We start from the raw sequence: 23573 nt of genomic DNA on the forward strand, positions 1-23573 counted from the left end.
CTCATCGTCACCATGGGTTCATATGAAAGCATGATAATAACACAACGATATAAGATTAAAAATACTTAATAAATAATGAAGTACGTCACACGAGTATTAAGGTTCAAAGCATAAAGAAAACTAGCATCCACAGTTACAACGAATTAAAAGAATCACAAGATAAACGTATGCTTCATCTTCTTCATTGTTGCGTGCTAAAATGGTCTTCTCAATCTTCTTGCCTTCGCTCTTCATTATCTCCTCTATGAATAAAATATCTTCCCATAAGGCTTATATAATAGCCCAAGAGAACTAGCACTAACAGAAGCCCAATTGGACTCGAATTAATAAAATCCAGGATCTGAAATTCCGCACACAGGCGGTCGCCCGCATCTAACATGCGGGCGCCTGCTAGCAGGCGGTCGCCTGCTATTAGCACGCGGGCGCCTGCAACCCTTCTGGAAAATTCCTTGAATTGCTTCTGTTTTTGCTGATTTCTTCGCTCATCACCCCTAGACTGATTCCAAGCACTTTCTTATGCTTTATTCGATGAAAACCACCTATCAAAGCAAGTTATACCCTGAAATGCAAAAATACTAGAAAACACGTGAAATACACAAAATACTCGAGTTCAAGACACCAATTCAAGTCGTTATGAGACGCTCTAAGGGGTATAAAATGTCACTTATCACTATACATGGTCACAATATATGTCTACATCGTAACAATATTATAATCAAATGATATAAGCATGCACCATTCAAGTTTTATGTCTATTAATTATAACCCTCTCGGTATTATAATTAATTCAATAACCTACTACAGTTGATCAGAAAATAGCAAGTATAAGCATGAAAATCACTTGAATGAATAAACTGTAGAACTGCATACAATACTCTTTAACAAAATACCAATGATCCCATGTTAGGTTCCATAAAAATCCCAACTTTAATAAAATTAGTTCATAATAAAAATCACAAAAGCATCGAAGATTTGATAACACATATTCATAATGAAAAAGTGAAGAAGGGAATTCAAATTATAAAGATGGAGAAAAATAATCCAAGTGATCGTCTTCAATGCCTGTGTCTCCTTCCTCGGGCTTCTTCTTTTCTCTGTATTGTGTATCTCTCTATTGTGCTCGGTCTCGCTCTACATAATAATTTTAATATATGTAATATAAGTATTTTTAATGAATTAAAGTAAATACAAAAAGATTTTCCAATTAGAATTGAATTTCAAGAAAGTAGAAATTCGTAGTTGACTTTTTGACTCAAATTCTGGACTGATTCGGCTGGGCTATAAATTCAAAACCAATTCTCAATTAAAAATATTCTCATAATCTTTTCATGGGCTGTTGAATCATCAGAATCGGACTTCTAGAACTCCAGATATGGCCCAAACAGTGTAGAATTCGCAACTGGCCCATAAAATCCGATTTTTAATCAAATTAAACTTCAAATCTGATTTTTTCAACTCCAAGCCTTCCTTTATTATATCTCCTTGATATCTACAATAAAACATTAATATTTATTAAATAAAAATCTAAATCAATGCAAAATAACCAAAATATAGGGATAATATTAAGATAAAATGCACGCTCATCAGCTCTAACCCTCCACCTAGAAATATATCTTTGGCTTAATTCTCTATAATACGGAGATACGTAGGAATCTTACGAGGACAGTCAGTTCCCACTGTGAGAACATATATTAAAGCTCAAAACTCACAAAACCTAGCATTCAATACTAACGAACCCTAAATTTTATTCCATAACATTTGGCGCCGTATGTGGGAAGAAAACAATATCAACCTGATAAGGGGATTTTGTATCTACTTGGAACGCTTCATTATAGGCTTAAGTTGGTGTTTTGGACTCAAGTTGTTGGTATTTTTGATGTGTTTTTGTGTTTGTGCATTACAGGCATTAGTTGGATAATTAATTGTGCTTTTCAAGGTAAAATGTTGCAAGGAGGTCAGAATTGGGTGCCACGACCCTTCTCATGTTGAAGAGCATCTCGAGAGTTTCGCGTGGACTATTGGATCGTCAAATTTTGACAGACGGAACTCAACTTACATCAAAAACAAGAAATTGGAGCAAAAATTTAGAAGCACGGTGAAAGAACAGTAGCACAGTGTAACACCCCCAAATCCGGGGTCGGGGATCTGGGTTTTCACGAGCTCCATTTCCCTTAATAACACCCAATCTTAATAAATAATCAACTACTCTGTACTGTGACCCCACAATAAACACACACCACAAGTTATAGTCTCAGAGTTGAATATCCAAAAGTAACACGAGTCATTTTATTCCAAAATTATATGCCATTACACCTTAAAAGGGTTTCTGAATAGATTTACATTTCTTTGCCATTATTACAGTTGATAAAGATACATAAGTATGGTACATCAAAAGTTGAAAGCCTAGCCTATTGGTAGCTCCTACCTCAGCTACAGCGACATCAACGCCTATAGGAAACTGTAGAACGTTTCCTATCCGCTCGCGAATTGGGAGCTTGGTCCTGTTCATATTTTCTATCTGTTGTTGTGTGATGAAAGAAGAAAGCAAGGGTGAGCAACAAGCCCACCGAAATAATATGTATAATAATTAACAATATATGGGCATTCTCATAGTACTCATGAAAGACTCGGTCAAAAAAAAATGAACCAAGTTTGATATCTTAATGCGATGAAGTCGCAAAATATTCAGTATATATACGTATATACTTTTCAAAATATTGGAAGTCCTCTTCCATGCATAATACACATAGAGTTCCAGTGTATAACTATATCAAAATATCGTTGCAAGGTGATCTCATATATCTAACCTTGTCTCAACGTTTTTCTGAAAATCTTTGTCATGCATAAGATAATCATTTACTAGATATAAGTTTAAAAGATGAAGTTACAAGATACTCCAATATACTTATATCTTTTCCGAATACTACTTGAACTACCACCGTTCAAGTTATAATTATATTCAAAAGTTCATCACATAGATGAGACTACAAGACAAGATTTGAATAGATTCAATCTTTGAAATATCATTATAAATAATGAAGTTACGAGATACTTCATTAAGTCCCGATATATATATACACCTATATATATACATTTCATACACTCCTTGAAAACCTCTGTTATAAAAATTATAAACAGAGTTGCAATATCCAATAAATTTGGAAAGGAGAAAACCTTGGCATAAACCTGATATCTTGCTGATCAGGCAAAGATACCAATAAGTAACCTTTTCTACTAGTAGATGGATGAATCCCCCACCGGTCATCACCCTGGCCACATAAGGACCTTGTGCTGGACCGCCACCCGGCCTCTTACGCGTTGATGGACTGCCACCCAGCCACTTACACTTTGATAGACCGTACCCCGGCCTGTCGCTTATGCCGACTCAATTAGATGGACTTACTTCCCGAACGTTGGGCAAATAATCAAATTGATTTCTCAAAACAGCAACCACGTTGCGAATGTAAAATACACCACAGAGCCGGATCCCCCAGGTTTTGAGCGAGTATTTAAATCTCCTTCGAAAGGAGGATCTTAAATATAAAAGAATGAGTTTTTGGGATCCGCCCTAACTTTTAGAAATCATTTTGAAGACTCAAAAACATTTTTAAGAATGTTTGGAGTACTGCTGATTTAATAAAATAAATCAGTCCCAATATATTTAGAAAATATCTGAATATTATTATTTAAATAATATTCCCATAAAGAATAATCTTTATCAAAATAATTGAAGTAGAAGTTTTAAAACTCATACTTGAAATGGATATTAAATAACCCAAGATATACTTATACGAAAGTATAATCTTTATTTGAATAATCGAAAATAAGTTTGATTATCGAAACATTATTCTTTAACAAAATAAAGAATATTATTTAATAAAATAAGCGGAGTCATAAGCCCTCGAATGAATATTCAAAATAATATTCATTAATAAAATAAACGGAGTCATAAGCCCTCAAATGAATATTCAAAATAATATTCATTAATAAAATAAACGGAGTCATAAGCCCTCGAATGAATATTCAAAATAATATTCATTAAATAATATAAGGTTATCGAATAAACCTTATTCGATTTATAGTTTTGAAAACTATATCAATATATATATATATAACTATATATATATATCATATACTCGGGAACATCTACTCCCGGTTTTAGAAAAGGGTTCACCTTTGGGTCCCCTATCCTCAGGGTATACGCAACTACTGCTTATCTCTAGCATAGGTATTATGCAACTAATAAGCTTTTGAACCAACAGATATATATCAAGATTACGAAACATACATGCATATATATATCATATCACATGCTCTAATATATCGCAAGACTTTGCTAATAACAATCATGCACTTATCACAAGATAATGCATATACATATATACATCACAACAACAGTATAACGGGTAGAAAACTTGCCTGAGTGCTTCCGGATAGACTTAAGCTTAGAGTGGGTCCGATAACCTATGAACAACAACATAAGTCGGAATTAAACCCCGGTCGCTTAAGAAACTAGACTTAAACCATTTAGAGTCCTACGCTCGCTTTCGCGCTTAATGATTTACTTAAGTCGCTCGAGTACCCTCGGCTCCACCATTTTTAATAAATTAACCATTACGAGTTTTAAGGCGATTCTTTCGCGAGTGCCTTACCAACTGCCTAATCCACTTTAAATAATTGTTTTATACTCCAATTAGTCCTTTTAGATCTTTAACCTAGGTTTCAAAGTAAGGCGAGGGGTAATGGTTCGTTCACGAAACGTCGTTACTTAAAACGGCCATTTCTCCTAAACCGTATATCGGAATCAAACGAACCACATATCAAAACGAAGCTCGTAACATGAACTATCTAATCATGGCAATGGTCAAAACCTAACAGTGAGTTCTCGGGTCCTGATGCTATGTACAAAAACAGTCTAGGATAAATCGGGCATTACGACGGCTATGTTTACGCGATTACCAATTTTCTCACTACACCAAAACCTCACCAAACAACCCTCAATCATTAACACATCAAAATATCAACTAAATAATACTATACCAGTCCTTATTCTCCAGATTCTTCATCTCAACCAACCACAATCAAGTTCTGTTAACTATAATAAGATTCATTCACCAAATCACTCCAAATTCAAATCAAACTACTAATAATCAAAGACCATGCTTCTCATTTAGAAAACTAACCATCAAACTCACTAATAATCAAATTAAAGGCTAGGTTTTGAAGTTTATACCTTCCTTGGGAGGTGTTAAGTTGCTAGGAAGCCTTAGGGAGCCTCCTACAAGCTTGATCTTTCCAAAGAAATCAAGAACACAAAGTTAGGCTTTGAAGTTTCTAAAAGTCCGATTTAAAGAACTGTAAAAATGAGGGTCTTACCATGCTTATTTGGAAGAGACTTGTGAACAAGAGTTTTAGTCCATCTCAATACCTTTCCAACGAGCTATAGAACACAACATTTGAATGAGTATTGAAGGAGATATGACAGTTTGAAGTTGCTGGGTTTGTTTTAGCCGAGAGCTTTCTTCTTGAAATGGGAAAGTCAACTTTCAATTTGTATTTGTGTTATGATATTTTTTGGTTGGTTGCTTCCTTTTGTCTTGGAAATAAATTAAATTTTTACCATGGTGAAAAATGTGTGGCTCACAATCAACCAACCAATCCTTCCCACTTGTCATGCTTATGTCACCTTGTGATGTCATCCTCCCTCACTTGCCCTCTTCTTATTGGTTGGATGACCTCATCATCCCTAACCTCTTTGATTAACTCCTAATTGTTTGCCTAATGACCGCTGATCTGTTATACGGTTCGCTTAACTTTCGTTCTCGTTTCTCGTTTGAGGGATCATACCTGGGATCTTATTACTTGGGTTTCCTTAACCTTTCTCAATACATTATATTCCTTTTATGATCCTTTCTTATAATCCTTTAATTTAAATCCTTTTTATCCTGTTACCTTATACTCAATTCTTTCTGTATCTAGTGGATTTCCGGGAAAAAATCAAAGTGTTCGGAATTAGATTCTGACGATCTTTACATACACTTATATACCATATAGAGTACTAATAAAATCTCAGAATATCAATAACAGAACCCCTACATAGTGTGGCATGAAAAGTTTTCTTATTCAGCATAATCAGCAAAACACTATTCATAAGGGTTTCAAAAATTCCAAAAATTGAGGTTATTACAGTCTCCCCTCCTTAAAAGGATTCCGTCCCGGAATCAGATAGAAAATGAATAGGGATACTCTCTTAACATTGCACTTTCTAACTCTTGAGTAAATTTTCCCACATTGTGGTTCCTTCATCAAACTCTGAATAGTTTGATAACCCTTCTCATAAGCATTTGTTCCTTTTCACTCTATAACCCTTCCTGGTTGCTCCATATAGGTTACGTCGGGTTGCATGTCTATGCGCTCATATGCCCCTATTTATCTGGCATCCGAATTACACTTCCTTAACATTGATACGTGGAACACGTTATGAACTTTCTACAGGTTCGGGGGTAGGGCTAGCTCGTATGCTAACTTCCCAATATGTTTTAGTATATCCAAGGGTCCGACAAATTGTGGACTTAGCTTTCCTTTCCTTCCGAACCTCATCAATCCTTTCCAAGGGTTTCCAAGGGGATACCTTTAAAAACACTAGGTCCCCTACTTCCTATTCTTTGTCCTTTCGTGTCAAATCAACATACTTCTTATGTCCATCTTGGGCTACTACCAGCCGTCCTCTGATTAGATCTATTATATCCTTGGTCCTTTGGACTACTGCGGGTCCGAGCATCTTGCGCTCTACAACTTCATCCTAACATAAGGGAGATCGACATTGCCTTCCCTCAAGGATCTCATAAGGCGACAACTCGATAATGACATATGATCTATTATCGTAAGAAAACTCAATCCGTGTTAAGTGATCATTCTAATTTCTTTCAAGTCTATTGCACAGACTCTCATTATAGCTTTTAGCATTAGAGCTTTTGCTTCTTAATGCCCATTCTTTTCCAGTTCATAATCGCTACTCCCTTCCGTTTCTAACATTATACTGGTTATACTTTTGCTCGTGAGCGTTCTATAACCTTTTAATAACCACGCCAACCTTAATATCACGAATGTGTTTCCATTCCGAATACCACCATAACTTTACTACTCCTTTTTCAGCTGTTCCCATTTTCCAAAATTTGATCAATCATATAAAAGTAAAGGAATTTGTTGAGAGATCACTATAATCATGAACACTTGTTATATCGCATAGTTAGTACAGAAGGTGGCCAGCCTTTAGTACTTGACAAGCAACTAAACAATAGATGGTATCCTACTAGGCTTCTATCACACAGATAGATAGTCATTCGGCAATACCTCCCCTTCTGGAAGGGTTGTTCTTCTCAGCTTACATGAAATGAAAAGAAGAGAAAAGAACGAACTGAAGAGAATTGTATATTCGTAAGAAAAAAATTTATTGCCATAAAATATCTGGCTTGGAATCTACCTCTGAACTATAGAGGTTTGTCATAGGAGAACAAAACATATGTGTATATATATCAAGTATTATCGCATCACATTTCACATGCTTAAATATTTTTGCTATTCCGTCCATCATTCTATGGACCCATGCTCTTCCTCGAGCTTATACTCAATCGCCTTTGAAACTCCCTCGATATCGAAAATCGAATCTGGGATCTCATTTTATACATCATCATTACTAGAATTCTATGCGTGCACCGCAACCTTCCTCATATAGTAATACGGCTCTCTTTTCATAAGAGGGAATAAATATTCAATAGGTAGATATTCTACTTAATTAGTCTATCAATGATAACTTATACACTACCACGACCCGATTAGTGGTACTCAATCTCAACATCCATTCCAATATAACTCTCACGGTTGTAATCAGCTCATTACTCGCAGAATCATTGCTGCATTACTATGGTCCACCACTGACCTACCGTCGTCATTCACTTTCCATGAAATCTTAATATCTAACCATACAGAGTCCATACATGTCGTATAGAATACTTCTAAGGAGCTAACATAATCACCAATCATAATTCATGAAGAACACTCCAAACTCTGACGTACTTTCATGACATGAAGTAGATAAAATTGCAGAAGTGTTTCAGTCAAAGCAACGATAGCAGGTTAATACCATTCTTAATCGTATGCCTTAAATAGAAGACTTAACTCAAGGGTTCGTCTAGTCCTTTTTGAAACATGGTCCTGGCTTATCTCAAGATAGTATCTTCTGAGATAGATAGCCCGCTCATGGCGATTACACGAATTAAACCTTTACCAACTACTATTACGATTGGGTATTGCACAGTCATCAGAAGGAATGTCAATCTTCCAAACCCTAATACAACCTTCATAGCTTTAACCATCATCACTGTATTCCTTTGGCACAAGCGCCTATAATTATCCTCTTACCTTTAAAGTGTCGGCCACCTCTTTGGCCTTTCCTGATAGTAAAATTTTCTTACAATCAATGTCATTTTAGCCACCTCCAAATAAATTTTCTACCTCATTTCAATCACAGCTTATGTGAAGATGTTTTCCTTCAAATCTGATGAGTAAAAAAAATATCACCATTTTTCCATAAGTTATTGCCTCAGTCTTTAGAGGTTAATCACTGTCACGACTGACTCTCAATCATACTTAGAACATCTTTTATCTTAAGTCCTAATTGCCCTTAACAATTTCGACCATTACTGGTTCGATCCATACTTTCTCGTGGTTTAACACGTGCCCCACTTGGCATCACTATAATTACGTCATATTTCCTTTATCAACATTTCTATTCTTGAGAATTTTGAATATTACCTTTCTCCTTGTAAAACCTCTAAGGTTATCCTTGAATCGTTCCTCCTGTATTCCCTAGATACAGGGCATATCAAGATACCATTTATTAATACCAGAATCATTGTCTATATACTTCTGAAAAAATTTCTCCACTAATTCTTAAAGGTTGTTATTACCTTAATCCTTTCCAATTCATGCTGTCAAAACTCATACTACCCCTATTAAGGGTGAAATGCCAACCTTTATGCATTCCCCTAGGATTCGTCTCAAGTTATCGAAGTTATATCCTTAATTCCACCTTTAAAAAAAATATACTTGCATCCTTTCATGGATAAATCAAGTCATATATCCCTGATAAGGGTGTCTTATTCAATCATTCCCACCTCGATAGTATATGCCTTATTTCATAATAACATCTGTATTCAAAATGAGGTCAATCAATATGACCTCCAAAAGATAACAACGGTTATCCGCTTTTTCTTGCCTAATTTGGTAATGATAACAAGGATGTTCTGGAAGATATTGGTCATGTTCAACGTGAACCTCTTCTTAATAATTCCTTATTTACTTTTGTTGTTTATCTCAACAGTCACCTCAATGTTGGGATATCTTTCATACCTGGCGTCTCCCTTTCTGGGTATCGAGCCACCGATCTTACACTTCACATTCTTAAAGGTCACTTCCTTCATCTAATTTTCCTAATTTCTTACTTCCTTGTCTCCTCAGTCTATCCGCGTCTCATTATTTCTCCTTCGAACTATCTCAAGGTTTCCTCGAATCCTCCCAACTTATAGGGGATAAAATATATGTATCTCTTATGCCTTCAACCATCAATTTTAACTCATGGTAAATCACCCTCATCCTGACGATTACATACTTTTCTATTTCTATTGCTACGAGTCTTTAGGGTTTCCTCATACCCAACTCCTTTATCATTCCTCAAACTCTATTGCCTTTATATTCCTTTCCACTTCAGTTTCTTTTTATTTTTCTTTCTCTTATCATTATTTCATGAACCAACACAACATAAGCATTGATTTCAAACATCCCGTCATTCTGGACTCGTGTCCTCAGAACGAATCTTGACAACTTTTATAACTTAGATTCATAATTCATCATACTCGTCCGCCTTTGTTCTGGCTCTAAAGCTCTTACACTATCTCCATAACCTTGGGAAGTACTTTCCTGAAAACAATTGACTTAACTTAAATCAGTTTATTATAATCTCTTGCTCCGTGCCTTCCTTGGCCTTTCACCAGCGGGTGGCCTCTCTCTTAGGAGGGTAAGTGACAAAACAGTCTTTTGTGATTCGTCAATCATTTAGAATTTCAAATGATTCCTATATTTCCTTTAGCCAGGCTTTTGCCTCGACTGGGTCAACCTGTTCCTTGGAACTCTGAGAGCTTAGCGATTTAAAGGTCATGAAAGAATTTCCTACCGCATTGTTTCCTCAAGGTGGTGGTTGGGGATAATAGTCTAAGTTCTTTTTAGACAGGTCCATGAATTGAATTGCCGTATAGGAGTACCGTCTCGGGTCTCCTTTCCTTACTCGACTTTCTGTTTCCTTAGTATGAAATGTTTCATCCTTCTCCCATACTTGGGGTTATCTTATACGTTTAAATCCTCATTTTCCACTTCATTATGTTATGGGTTCCTTCTATCTTGATGGCGTCCTCCCTGACTATCATATTCAGGGTTTGCCCTAAATCTTATTCCTTGAACTATGACTTTCATCTAAGATCTCATCTTTAAGCTCTTGAACATTTGGAACCCAAATTCTATAGGAATACCTCATTATTCCCTTATCATCTTTCTCGGTATTAATCTCATATCTATTTGTTGGCTCTCTGCCTTCATTCATCACTTTTTCTGGCACAATATGTTCTTTTCCAATCATTCGGTCTGTATTGCAATCTCAAACAGCTTTTCGGTACCGGCTCCGGTTACCTTCACTTCTATTTCCATTTTCTCAAAATTACTTATAAACTCTCCCAAAGACATTATTATCTTGAGTCTCTCCTTTTTACTAAGGGCATCAGCCACCACATGGGCTTTCCCCGAATGATAAAGAATCTCCCAATCATAATTCTTGATTAGCTCTATCCGCCTTCTCTGGCGTATGCTGAGCTCTTTTCTGCGTGAAAATGTACTAGAGCACTTATGGCTTAGGTAATTCTCGCACTTCTCTCCATACAAGTAGTGCCTCCAATCTTTAGGGAAAAACTATTGCCACGAGCCCAAGCTCATGGGTGGGGATATCGAATTTTATATTCCCTTAATTTTCTTGACGCGTACGCGATTACCTTATTGTGCTGTATAAGAAGCACCCTAATTCCTTATGCGAAGCGTCACTACACATCACAAAATCTCCTTTTTCCATCCGGCAATGCCAACATAGGGGCCATCACCAATCTTTGCTTCAGTTCTTGAAAGCTATTCTCGCGTTTCTCTGTCCATTCAAACTTCTCAGCCTTACGAGTAAGTCGCGTTAAAGGGGCTACTATCTTTACAAACTTGAACGAACCTCTGGTAGTTACCGGCCAATCCTACCTCTGGGAGTTGCCCTAACCATGGTCATCAATTCCTCAGTGGTCCTTTATTCATTCTTGTCAGGATCCTCCACGGGATCCTCCTCAACAACAATCCCTTCTAGGACAACATCCTCAACTGCTACATCCTCAATATGAACATCATCCGGTCCTGCGTTAGGACGCTCTATTGGATCCACAATCTGATCTCCAATAACTAATAAAACATCATCGCGTTGTTGCTCCTCATCCTCAGGGTTCGGAGTCCCGCTACTATATACGATAACGAACTACGCTTCTATCACGATATTTATAAGGTTTCCCATAAGGGTTTTAACTGTCGGTGCTACGTTAGGTAGCCCGACTATGAACTTGGCAAGAGTTCTTATTATCTTAGTGAACTTATTATCTTAAACGTCATATCATCTCTGAGGTTTATAACGCTTGGCTCTGATACTATTTCTGTAACACCCCCAAATCCGGGGTCGGGGATCCGGGTTGTCACGAGTTCCATTTCCCATAATAACACCCAATCTTAATAAACAATCAACTACTCTGTACTGTGACCCCACAATAAACACACACCACAAGTTATAGTCTCAGAGATGAATATCCAAAAGTAACACGAGTCATTTTATTCCAAAATTATATGCCATTACACCTTAAAAGGGTTTCTGAATAAATTTACATTTCTTTTCCATTATTACAGTTGATAAAGATACATAAATATGGTACATCAAAAGTTGAAAGCCTAGCCTATTGGTAGCTCCTACCTCAGCTACAGCGACATCAACGCCTATAGGAAACTGCAGAACGTTTCCTATCCGCTCGCGAATTGGGAGCTTGGTCCTGTTCATCTTTTCTATCTGTTGTTGTGTGATGAAAGAAGAAAGCAAGGGTGAGCAACAAGCCCACCAGAATAATATGTATAATAATTAACAATATATGAGCATTCTCATAGTACTCATGAAAGCCTCGGTCAAAAAAAAATGAACCAAGTTTGATATCTTAATGCGATGAAGTCGCAAAATATTCAGTATATATACGTATATACTTTTCAAAATATTGGAAGTCCTCTTCCATGCATAATACACACAGAGTTCCAGTGTATAACTATATCAAAATATCGTTGCAAGGTGATCTCATATATCTAACCTTGTCTCAACGTTTTTCTGAAAATCTTTGTCATGCATAATATAATCATTTACTAGATATAAGTTTAAAAGATGAAGTTACAAGATACTCCAATATACTTATATCTTTTCCGAATACTACTTGAACTACCACCGTTCAAGTTATAATTAGATTCAAAAGTTCATCACATAGATGAGACTATAAGACAAGATTTGAATAGATTCAATCTTTGAAATATCATTATAAATAATGAAGTTACGAGATACTTCATTAAGTCCCGATATATATATACACCTATATATATACATTTCATACACTCCTTGAAAACCTCTGTTATGAAAATTATAAACAGAGTTGCAATATCCAATAAATTTGGAAAGGAGAAAACCTTGGCATAAACCTGATATCTTGCTGATCAGGCAAAGATACCAATAAGTAACCTTTTCTACTAGTAGATGGATGAATCCCCCACCGGTCATCACCCTGGCCACATAAGGACCTTGTGCTGGACCGCCACCCGGCCTCTTACGCGTTGATGGACTGCCACCCAGCCACTTACACTTTGATAGACCGTACCCCGGCCTGTCGCTTATGCCGACTCAATTAGATGGACTTACTTCCCGAACGTTGGGCAAGTAATCAAATTGATTTTTCAAAACAGCAACCACGTTGCGAATGTAAAATACAATACAGAGCCGGATCCCCCAGGTTTTGAGCGAGTATTTAAATCCCCTTCGAAAGGAGGATCTTAAATATAAAAGAATGAGTTTTTGGGATCCGCCCTAACTTTTAGAAATCATTTTGAAGACTCGAAAACATTTTTAAGAATGTTTGGAGTACTGCTGATTTAATAAAATAAATCAGTCCCAATATATTTAGAAAATATCTGAATATTATTATTTAAATAATATTCCCATAAAGAATAATCTTTATCAAAATAATTGAAGTAGAAGTTTTAAAACTAATACTTGAAATGGATATTAAATAACCCAAGATATACTTATACGAAAGTATAATCTTTATTTGAATAATCAAAAATAAGTTTGATTATCGAAACATTATTCTTTAACAAAATAAAGAATATTATTTAATAAAATAAGCGGAGTCATAAGCCCTCGAATGAATATTCAAAATAATATTCATTAATAAAATAAACGGAGTCATAAGCCCTCGAATGAATATTCAAAATAATATTCATTAATAAAATAAACGGAGTCATAAGCCCTCGAAAGAATATTCAAAATAATATTCATTAAATAATATAAGGTTATCGAATAAACCTTATTCGATTTATAGTTTTGAAAACTATATCAATATATATATATATATAACTATATATATATATCATATACTCGGGAACATCTACTCCCGGTTTTAGAAAAGGGTTCACCTTTGGGTCCCCTATCCTCAGGGTATACGCAACTACTGCTTATCTCTAGCATAGGTATTATGCAACTAATAAGCTTTTGAACCAACAGATATATATCAAGATTACGAAACAGACATGCATATATATATCATATCACATTGTAAGTCATATGTCATAGGCCTATTTGTATATTCGAGGATTCAACTCAACTCAAATAAGAATGTAATAAGTAAATAGTGGATCGACCGTCAGAGAGATCTCGCAAAGTAATATCTGTCAAAGAATTCAGAAACAAGGTTCATCTACAGACTTGAGGAGTTAATTCACTGGAAGAAGTTCAAGAAGTTGATCATGCCTCAGTGATATAAATCAAGATCGTGGATTTAATCAAGTGACAGAGATCTCGTCAGGGTATCAATTAATTACAAGGATTTAGTCTGAAGAAAATCAAAAGTATCAAAGTCAAGACATGAAGAAACGTCACGGAAGTTAGTCACTCATGAACCAGACAGTACATCGAGTGTCAACATTGAAGTGGTGGAATTGATTCATAATTCTCAGTGATTTTTAGAAGATATTCAGAAGATTGGTTGCTGCTCAGGGTTAGTATTAATTCTCTATTAATTAATTAAGTCATATAATTTAATTAAGAAAATAAATTATATCTGCAAAGATTAATTTATTTGATTAATCAAATTAATTGATTAATTAATTCAGAATTAATATTAAGGTTTTTCAGAATTTTTAATTGGTTAAAATCTGTTTTAATTCCAAAAAGACAACTGATTGTATTAGTATGACAATCGGTATGACAATCAATAGTCATACCGAAAGTCATGCTAATTTATTTGATTGTCTTACCAGAATTATTATTAGATTAAAATCACTTATTAATTCAGCAAAAACAATCTGCTTGAACTACTATGACAATCGGTATGACAATTGATTGTCATACCGAAAGTCTTGCTAGTTCATTCTGATTGTCTTGCTAGTTCTAAGGATAGTCCTACCGATTGTCTTGCTGAGCTCAGGATTGTCTTGCCAGGTCAATTCTATTCTGTTGATTAAAAAGAAGCAGACAAGCAGCAGTTCACTACAACTCAATCATCCAACAAACAAAAAACAAGAACACAGCAGCCGCATCAAATATTTCATTTTTCATCTGCTTATTTCAAAGATCAATTTCTAGATTGCAAAGTTAAATCCAATCAACTAGAAATCTTTATCTTGTTCTTGTGTAACAATCTAGCGGATCAAAATCCCTAGAACTTAATCTCAAATCGCATTTAGCATTTGATCTTTTAATTACAAAAAATAGAAAAAGTTCATGTCGAATTTATTCTAGATTTGTAATAATTGATTTGAGATTAATCCCTTGTAACCGATACCGTAGTTGTAACACCTTTCAAGTTTAATAAAAGTTTTATTTAACTTGAATTTTGTTTCACAATTTTATTCCGCATTTTATTCGATTAAACGGTATTGTTTGCATTCAACCCCCCTTCTACAAACAAATTGGGACCTAACAATTGGTATCAGAGCATTCTGATTAACGAACAAATCAAGATCCTAGACTTTTGTGATTTTTCAACTCCTTGAATTTTTATTTATTCAAAAATTCATAATGACTTCACATAAAGTTGGAACCGTTAAAATTCCACAATTTGATAAAGAGAATTATATCATGTGGAAGAAGAAGATGTTATTATTTTTACAAGTTGCAAATCCCAAATATTCAAACTTGTTAAAGAAGGGTATAAAAACTCCGATGGTTATTGAACCGGAGGTAATAATAGATGGTGTGGTGACTACTAAAGCTAGTACCTATCCAAAAGAGCCCGAAGATTTTACTCCTGCTGAGAAGGAAGAAGCCTCCTTGGATGCCAACCTTCAATTAATATTAATTGATTCCCTTGATCCCTTGATGAACAGACATGTGATGAACTGTAAAAATTCTAAACACATGTGGGAAACTATTGAGGTAATTAATGAAGGCACAGAGGAAGTTAGGGAGAACAAGTTGGAAATCCTAACCTCTGAATATGAACATTTCAAATCAAATCCAGGAGAAGGAATTACTGAAGTGTTTGAGAGGTACAATACGTTGATCAACAACCTGAACATCAATGGAAAGTATTATTCAATCAGGGAGGTCAACAAAAAGTTCCTTTTAACACTGCCAGCTCATCTTGAACATAGAATCACTGCCATTAGAGAAGCTAGAGATCTGAGTGAGATTTCTTTGGACAGGCTCTATGGAGTGTTAAAAACTTATGAGTTGGAGCAGATTCAACAGAAGGAAGTCTACGGGAAGGATAGAATGGTCAGCACATCTAATGCACTTGTAGCTGAAGGTCAACAACAACAACAATCTCAACAGTTAGAAAGAATGGTACAGTTTTGCAAGGGTGAGGAAAATGAGTTAGTAGCTGAATATGATCCTCCTACTAAAAATCAATCAAGTGATGATTTTTATTCCTTGGAAGAGCTGGAGCAATTGGAAGATGAATCAATGGCCCAAATTGTCAAGAGATTCTCCCATGTCAGATTCAGGAGGAATCCCAAGCTTAAGTACAAGTCCAACTACAACAAATTCCAGAAAGGTGGATCTTCATCCTCTAACACCAGCAGTGGTGGGTACAAAACAGGGATGGTTGATCGGAGCACCATTAGATGCTATAACTGCAATGAGTTGGGACACTTTGCCACAGAATGTAGGAAGCCAAAGCAAGTAAGAAAGAACTCTGAAAGGGCTTATCTGGCAAAGGGAAGAAGCTGGGATGATACTGATAGTGAAGATGAAGAAGAAGGAAATCTTGCTCTTATGGCTATTGATGAAAAACTTCATCGTCAAGAATAGAGGTAAAACTTTCTGATGCTGAAATGGTTTATCATCTAAGAGGTAACTTAGATTGTGCACGTCGTGATAATGAACTGTTAAGTTTACAGATCACAGACCTTGAGAAAGAGGTCAATGAATTAAGACTTGTGCACATTAATCAAGACAAATTAAAAGAACAGGTATCTTTTCTAGAGAATAGAGTAGACTGTTATAGAAAACTCGAAACTATTCTCAAAGACAAGATCACCGGTCTTGAGACTAAGGTTAGAGCCTACTTCAATTCTTGTTCGAAGGCTAAAGAGTTCTACAGTAAGCAATCTGTTAATCAAACATCTGGAATAGGTTATGATTACAATGTTGCTATTGGAGAATTAGGCATAAACTCCCCTCCTCGTGTCTGTGCTAAAGGGAGGGAAGTACCACATGTGCTTAAGGGTGTTGATGAACCCCTCTATAAACCATCAATTGCTGAACTATTTGATGCGACCTCTTCTGTTATTCAAGAAGAAATACGTGCTGAAGATCTTGCTAATGAGAAGGTTATTTCCAAGTCAAGTGTGTCGAAAGTTCCAGTCAAAGTTGTGAAAGCAACTGAGACTAACTCAGACACACATGAGTTGGATAACAAAAATGCCATGTCTGCCATGCATAAATTGCCTACTATTAATCACTCTCATAAAGCATGTGGTGTTTCTAATTGTATGTCTTGTGCTTTTAATATGATGTATGCTTATTTTAATGGTAAGCATGTTTCTAATGATAAGACTACTCCTCGTCAGCATGTGAATAACAAGAAGCATGATAGGTCTAAGACTGCTAGTCCTTCTAAGGCTAGAAAGGAGACATTTGTGCCTAAGCTTAAACAGAAATTTGTTAAAGCTGTTTACAAGGTCAAATGTTCAGTCATTGAGAAAGTTGAGACCATTAAGATTAAAAATGTTGTTTTTCCTGACATAGGACAATTCTACAAGTATGCCGGGCCCAACCAAGTTTGGGTTCCGAAGAAGGGTTAATCCATTTGTGTTACAGGGCATTAAAACAGGTGAAACCGGAAGTGTGGATTCTTGACAATGGATCATCAACACATATGACCGGAGATAGAGCCCTGCTATCAAATGTGGATTGAGAAAGCTGGCCCCCTGGTTACCTTTGGAGATAACAGCAAAGGTTTATCTGAGGGATATGGCTGTTTGCAAGCTTGATATGTTATCAGTGAAATTTTAAATAGTGTGCTAGGTTATTATTAGGAAGCAGTATCTAACATATAGCACCAGTGACGAGACTTGAGAATATTACGACATATTAGGCACCTGATGCACATTACACTTGGAATTGGACTCTAGTAAGATGTGTACAAGTGTACTCCTGGTTGGTGAGTCAAAAGAGGAAGTCAATGCACCTCAGTTCATGGACTTTATGCAATCTCTTCTTCACAATCTCACTTCAGGTTGGTATGAACTAGTGTACTGCTCAAGTAATCGTCATATTTATAACTCTCTTATCATTAGGCACAATCATATTGTTTTATATGTGCAGTGATATATTGGTTATGCAACATAACAATTAGTATCTAAAGTACTTGACAAGTATCGGTCAATGATATGTTGTTAACATTATGTTGCAGATATTTGTAAGCTTTTGACATGAATGAGAATTACTTAGACTTTACACTAAGTGATCAATGTTTTATCAAAAACTCATTCATATTGAAAAACAAAATCAAACTTCTTTCTACATTAGTGATTTCTTATTTCGTGTAAAATCTTTTGAAATCACTATTGTAAATCATTTTCTCTCTATCACCATATGTTCTGTGTTACAGGTTCAGTCTCCAATGACTTTCTTTCATTGACAGTCATGAGGTTGAAAACCCACAACATCTATCCCAGACTGTAAAGACAAACACAGAAACAGAACCAACCAACACTCTCTTACCACTAAATATAGTATGAATGAGCGTGAGGGAGATAGTGCCTAAGTGCACCACATAAGGAAGGTTCTGTAGTCAACACAGTAGCTCTGTCTCCTACATAGATGAGTAGTATTTAAACCGAGACAACTGCTAGCCCCCATACATCTTCTCAAAAAGATGTAATGGCTGAAAAGGCACAAAAACAGTTACTAGATTCATTCTCTCAACAGGGTGCGTCTATTGAATTTTGCCTGTCGGCCAAGGCATCCGATGTAGTGTCACCACTTCAAACATAAACAATTCTTGATGCACAAGGAAAGGTTACACACACAAAGGATGAGTTGACGGAAACAAGAGTTTCGACCATTTTAAGGTCAGATTCGATTGTTCAAGGTTCGTTAATGGACCAATTGCCTTTACAGGTGTTAGGAGAGGATACTGATCCAAAAGCCATATGTCAGTGGTCAGTGTCTACCTCCCCAGGCTTAAATCCCCTGGATGCATCTGCGGATAGTGGATCTGACATAGGCGCAGATCGGCAACTTGTTGACAATGATTCAGATATTACCTGATGAGTCACAAGGAAATGTCTTCACAGACATTAGAAGGGAACCTTGATCTTTATGCTAAATTCGTTGGATCATTGTTTACCTTCCCAGAATTCAAATCTGGAACCCTAAAAGGGAAACTATCAACTTGTAGATTATGACTCAGATTCATCTGACGAGTTTAACAAGGATGGGGATTTGCGAACTCCCATTGCACCACCTGTGACCTCCTTAAGGATGGCTAAGGTGATTTTCCTTGCAGGTACAGCTGGATTATGGAGCTATGAGAGGAGTGATACACTTGTGAGAAAGAGTGTAAACACGAGTGGAGAGAAGAGTGAAACACATGTGAGGTACACTAAACAGAATCACACACTCACAGTGAGGAAGAAAGAGAAACTACTTGTTATTTCTTTTCCAACCTAGTGAAATATGAGAACTCCTTCAGACGACGGCATACATTCCTTCTTTAAGGGGGAGATAAAAGCTTAAGTAATAGTTTGAAGATTCCTCAACTAAGGGGGAGAAATAGCAGGGAGTAAGAAAAAGATCCTACTTGTACACTACACCACACCATTGTTGTTTGTAACTACGGATCCTATTGTACGGGAGAGGTGGTAAACACAAGGTGATTTTCTAAGTAAGGGGAGAAGCTGTTTTCAAAAGGGGAGTACCATTGGCTTTTATCTGCGGATCCTATTGTACGGGAGAGGTGGTAAACGAAGGTGATCTTCTTTAATCAGTTGATTCTCATAGGGGGAGAAGTAAGAGAGATATGGGCTTCTCAACAGGAAATGTGTTTGTACAAATGAAGATGGAACTACTTGAAGATATGTTCAGTCTAGAGGAACATCTACTTGGAATCTGGAAAATGTTAAATCTCATCCAGAACTTTTCTGCTATTTACTTTGCATGTATGTTTATATCTTTTTCTTATTTGTTAGTTGAGTTATCCTCTAGGTATTTGTGTGTTATTGTCTAACAAACAAATAGGGGGAGATTGTAAGTCATATGTCATAGGCCTATTTGTATATTCGAGGATTCAACTCAACTCAAATAAGAATATAATAAGTAAATAGTGGATCGACCGTCAGAGAGATCTCGCAAAGTAATATCTGTCAAAGGATTCAGAAACAAGGTTCATCTACAGACTTGAGGAGTTAATTCACTGGAAGAAGTTCAAGAAGTTGATCATGCCTCAGTGATATAAATCAAGATCGTGGATTTAATCAAGTGACAGAGATCTCGTCAGGGTATCAATTAATTACAAGGATTTAGTCTGAAGAAAATCAAAAGTATCAAAGTCAAGACATGAAGAAACGTCACGGAAGTTAGTCACTCATGAACCAGACAGTACATCGAGTGTCAACATTGAAGTGGTGGAATTGATTCATAATTCTCAGTGATTTTTAGAAGATATTCAGAAGATTGGTTGCTGCTCAGGGTTAGTATTAATTCTCTATTAATTAATTAAGTCATATAATTTAATTAAGAAAATAAATTATATCTGCAAAGATTAATTTATTTGATTAATCAAATTAATTGATTAATTAATTCAGAATTAATATTAAGGTTTTTCAGAATTTTTAATTGGTTAAAATCTGTTTTAATTCCAAAAAGACAACTGATTGTATTAGTATGACAATCGGTATGACAATCAATAGTCATACCGAAAGTCATGCTAATTCATTTGATTGTCTTACCAGAATTATTATTAGATTAAAATCACTTATTAATTCAGCAAAAACAATCTGCTTGAACTACTATGACAATCGGTATGACAATTGATTGTCATACCGAAAGTCTTGCTAGTTCATTCTGATTGTCTTGCTAGTTCTAAGGATAGTCCTACCGATTGTCTTGCTGAGCTCAGGATTGTCTTGCCAGGTCAATTCTATTCTGTTGATTAAAAAGAAGCAGACAAGCAGCAGTTCACTACAACTCAATCATCCAACAAACAAAAAACAAGAACACAGCAGCCGCAGCAAATATTTCATTTTTCATCTGCTTATTTCAAAGATCAATTTCTAGATTGCAAAGTTAAATCCAATCAACTAGAAATCTTTATCTTGTTCTTGTGTAACAATCTAGCGGATCAAAATCCCTAGAACTTAATCTCAAATCGCATTTAGCATTTGATCTTTTAATTACAAAAAATAGAAAAAGTATATGTCGAATTTATTCTAGATTTGTAATAATTGATTTGAGATTAATCCCTTGTAACCGATACCGTAGTTGTAACACCTTTCAAGTTTAATAAAAGTTTTATTTAACTTGAATTTTATTTCATAATTTTATTCCGCATTTTATTCGATTAAACGGTATTGTTTGCATTCAACCCCCCTTCTACAAACAAATTGGGACCTAACACACATGCTCCAATATATCGCAAGACTTTGCTAATAACAATCATGCACTTATCACAAGATAATGCATATACATATATACATCACAACAACCGTATAACGGGTAGAAAACTTGCCTGAGTGCTCCCGGATAGACTTAAGCTTAGAGTGGGTCCGATAACCTATGAACAACAACATAAGTCGTAATTAAACCCCGGTCGCTTAAGAAACTAGACTTAAACCATTTAGAGTCATACGCTCGCTTTCGCGCTTAATGATTTACTTAAGTCGCTCGAGTACCCTCGGCTCCACCATTTTTAATAAATTAACCATTACGAGTTTTAAGGCGATTCTTTCGCGAGTGCCTTACCAACTGCCTAATACACTTTACATAATTGTTTCATACTCCAATTAGTCCTTTTAGGTCTTTAACCTAGGTTTCAAAGTAAGGCGAGGGGTAATGGTTCGTTCGCGAAACGTCGTTACTTAAAACGGCCGTTTCTCCTAAACCGTACATCGGAATCAAACGAACCACATATCAAAACGAAGCTCGTAACATGAACTATCTAATCATGGCAATGTTTAAAACCTAACAATGAGTTCTCCAGTCCTAATGTTATGTACAAAAACAGTCTAGGATAAATCGGGCATTACGACGGCTATGTTTACGCGATTACCAATTTTCTCACTACACCAAAACCTCACCAAACAACCCTCAATCATTAACACATCAAAATATCAACTAAATAATACTATACCAGTCCTTATTCTCCAGATTCTTCATCTCAACCAACCACAATCAAGTTCTATTAACTATAATAAGATTCATTCACCAAATCACTCCAAATTCAAATCAAACTACTAATAATCAAAGACCATGCTTCTCATTTAGAAAACTAACCATAAAACTCACTAATAATCAAATTAAAGGCTAGGTTTTGAAGTTTATACCTTCCTTGGGAGGTGTTAAGTTGCTAGGAAGCCTTAGGGAGCCTCCTACAAGCTTGATCTTTCCAAAGAAATCAAGAACACAAAGTTAGGCTTTGAAGTTTCTAAAAGTCCGATTTAAAGAACTGTAAAAATGAGGGTCTTACCATGCTTATTTGGAAGAGACTTGTGAACAAGAGTTTTAGTCCATCTCAATACCTTTCCAACGAGCTATAGAACACAACATTTGAGTGAGTATTGAAGGCGATATGGCAGTTTGAAGTTGCTGGGTTTGTTTTAGCCGAGAGCTTTCTTCTTGAAATGGGAAAGTCAACTTTCAATTTGTATTTGTGTTATGATATTTTTTGGTTGGTTGCTTCCTTTTGTCTTGGAAATAAATTAAATTTTTACCATGGTGAAAAATGTGTGGCTCACAATCAACCAACCAATCCTTCCCACTTGTCATGCTTATGTCACCTTGTGATGTCATCCTCCCTCACTTGCCCTCTTCTTATTGGTTGGATGACCTCATCATCCCTAACCTCCTTGATTAACTCCTAATTGTTTGCCTAATGACCGCTGATCTGTTATACGGTTCGCTTAACTTTTATTCTCGTTTCTCGTTTGAGGGATCATACCCGGGATCTTATTACTTGGGTTTCCTTAACCTTTCTCAATACATTATATTCCTTTTATGATCCTTTCTTATAATCCTTTAATTTAAATCTTTTTATCCTGTTACCTTATACTCAATTCTTTCTGTATCTAGTGGATTTCCGGGAAAAAATCAAAGTGTTCGGAATTAGATTTTGACAATCTTTACATACACTTATATACCATATAGAGTACTAATAAAATCTCAGAATATCAATAACAGAACCCCTACATAGTGTGGCATGAAAAGTTTTCTTATTCAGCATAATCAGCAAAACACTATTCATAAGGGTTTCAAAAATTCCAAAAATTGGGGTTATTACAGTCTCCCCTCCTTAAAAGGATTCCGTCCCGGAATCAGATAGAAAATGAATAGGGATACTCTTTTAACATTGCACTTTCTAACTCTCGAGTAAATTTTCCCACATTGTGGTTCCTCCATCAAACTCTGAATAGTTTGATAACCCTTCTCATAAGCACTTGTTCCTTTTCACTCTATAACCCTTCCTGGTTGCTCCATA

Source organism: Apium graveolens, chromosome 10 (genome assembly GCF_009905375.1).
Source record: "Apium graveolens cultivar Ventura chromosome 10, ASM990537v1, whole genome shotgun sequence".
Taxonomy (NCBI): domain Eukaryota; kingdom Viridiplantae; phylum Streptophyta; class Magnoliopsida; order Apiales; family Apiaceae; genus Apium; species Apium graveolens.